This window comes from Nomia melanderi, unplaced genomic scaffold, assembly GCF_051020985.1.
Source record: "Nomia melanderi isolate GNS246 unplaced genomic scaffold, iyNomMela1 scaffold0186, whole genome shotgun sequence".
NCBI lineage: Eukaryota > Metazoa > Arthropoda > Insecta > Hymenoptera > Halictidae > Nomia > Nomia melanderi.
Genome location: NW_027475301.1, coordinates 20001 through 22500, shown reverse-complemented (window position 1 = coordinate 22500; position 2500 = coordinate 20001). Strand labels below are relative to the sequence as shown.

The 2500-nt window shown below is 52.0% G+C and overlaps 1 pseudogene; it reads left to right on the top strand.

Moving 5' to 3' along the window:
- The window catches only part of LOC143175783 (large subunit ribosomal RNA), a 6559-nt pseudogene that overhangs the window by 2031 nt on the left and 2028 nt on the right, over positions 1–2500 (top strand).

Here is a 2500-nt window from a genome sequence, read left to right as displayed (position 1 = left end):
CGGCAGCGGAACCGCATACCATTCGGGCCCTCGTAAGAGTGTTCGTCGGGGTAACCCAAAATGACCTGGAGACGCCGTCGGGAGATCCGGGGAGAGTTTTCTTTTCTGTATAAGCGTTCGAGTTCCCTGGAAACCTCTAGCAGGGAGATAGGGTTTGGAACGCGAAGAGCACCGCAGTTGCGGCGGTGTCCGGATCTTCCCCTCGGACCTTGAAAATCCAGGAGAGGGCCACGTGGAGGTGTCGCGCCGGTTCGTACCCATATCCGCAGCAGGTCTCCAAGGTAAAGAGCCTCTAGTCGATAGATTAATGTAGGTAAGGGAAGTCGGCAAATTGGATCCGTAACTTCGGAATAAGGATTGGCTCTGAGGAGCGGGGCGTGTCGGGCTTGGTCGGGAAGCGGGTCTGGCTGACGTGCCGGGCCTGGGCGAGGTGAACATGTACGGCAACGTGCAGGGATCCGAGCTCGGTCCCGAGCCTTGGCCTCCCGCGGATCTTCCTTGCTGCGAGGCTTTCGCGTAGCGTTCGTCCTCTTCGGCCGCCATTCAACGCTCAGCTCAGAACTGGCACGGACTAGGGGAATCCGACTGTCTAATTAAAACAAAGCATTGCGATGGCCCCCGCGGGTGTTGACGCAATGTGATTTCTGCCCAGTGCTCTGAATGTCAACGTGAAGAAATTCAAAAAAGCGCGGGTAAACGGCGGGAGTAACTATGACTCTCTTAAGGTAGCCAAATGCCTCGTCATCTAATTAGTGACGCGCATGAATGGATTAACGAGATTCCCTCTGTCCCTATCTACTGGGGTATACAGGTGCACAGCTTCATTCTGGCACAGCCAACCTCTCCTCCACGTGGTGTACCCTGGGAAACTTTCGAGTTTGCCAACGAGGCTCTGGCGCGACTCTCCTGCGAGCGTCCGGGCGGTATTTTATACCGTACGGACCGCGGAGTCGTCAAATACCGTAGCCGGTATGTCTAGCAACGACCCACTGGGGACATCCACCCAGTGGTACGCGAAGCATAACCGGTCGGGGGGCTTGCCTTAACCGGCCGGTCCACGAGGAGATAAACCTCTCTAATAAATCCGAAACCTTAAGTTATGGTGCGCGGCGAAGGGGTGCGGGCCGTCCTTGCGATGGTCCGTGGTTGGTGGGTGCACCAACCCTTAGCGGCCAACCTCGAGGCACCTGGCGAACCTCGTTGTATTCAGCCTTCCCTCCTGGAAAGGGCGTCACCCGGGAGGGTGACTTCATTTCGTCCCTACTCGTGGGATCAAGTATGGCTAGATCAAACAAAAACAAACAAACTAAGAAGATGACGAGCGATGAGGTCATTAAGGACCTGTTAGAGAGAGAGGAGACCCTGGTAGCTGAAGGGGAGGATTCACCCCTCTCCGACACTATCAGGGATGACCTGGATGGCTTCCTCGCGGGGCCAAGCCGGAAAAGAAGGATACAGAAGCCGGAAGGTTCCGAATCGGAATCCGGCGAAGAAGTAAAGAGGCAACCCAAAAGGCGTACAAGGGGAACAACGCCATATGAGAAGCTCACAAAGTGGGCTACTCTAGTATTCAATACACTACCACGCTATGGCATCAGCCAACAAACTATCGAGAGTGGAAGTTTTGCCACCCTCCGTAGTGCGTTGGACGATGCCTGGAAACAAATAGAATCCGGCGGCACTTACGAAGATGTGCAGGAGAGAGAAAAAGAATTGTCTGGCAAGCTTGAAAAAGCTGAAAAAGAAATAAAAGATCTCAAGGAGCAGAGATCCGTAGCTTGTAAGAGGCTACATGAGAGGATTGAGGATGCCGAAGGGCGGGCTCAATCTCTCTTAGAAGAAAAAGAAACAGAGAGCGAGAAATTATATAAGAAGCTTGAAGAAGCCGAAAGGCGGATTCAAGCTCTCTTAATAGAAAGAAAGACAGAGAGCGAGAAATTATACAAGAAGCTTGAGGAAGCCGAAAGGCGGATTCAATGCTTGGAAAAAGAAAAGGCATGTGCATGTGCCGAACCAAAGCCAAAGGCTTTGGAAAAGAAATTGCCCACGGCGGAAAGTACGCCGAAGAAGAAGGACATGGTCAAGTCCTACGCGACTGTGACCATGTCTAAGAAACAATTAATAGAGAACGGACCGGCACGCAATGTCGTGACGGTCTACCTAAAAGATAATGACTCCGACTGGGAGCAAACGAGAAAGGCCATGGCGCGAGGCTATAGGCCAACTCATGAGAAACTGCAGGTAAAAGCAGTAAAGAAGATAAGCAAAGGAGGACTCCTCGTCGAAACGTCGACGAAGGAAGGCCTCCAAAGTCTTATAAAGAATAAGCCCTTGCAAAGCTTGGGACTTAAGATCGGCATCCCGCCGAAGAAAAAACCAAGGATGGTCATTTATAATGTACCAGACCTTAACGAGAGCCAGTTGCTTTTTGCCCTAGGAAAGCAAAACGGCGAAGGGATATCGCCTGAGGCGATAAAAGAAATAAAGCCCCTGTTTAAAA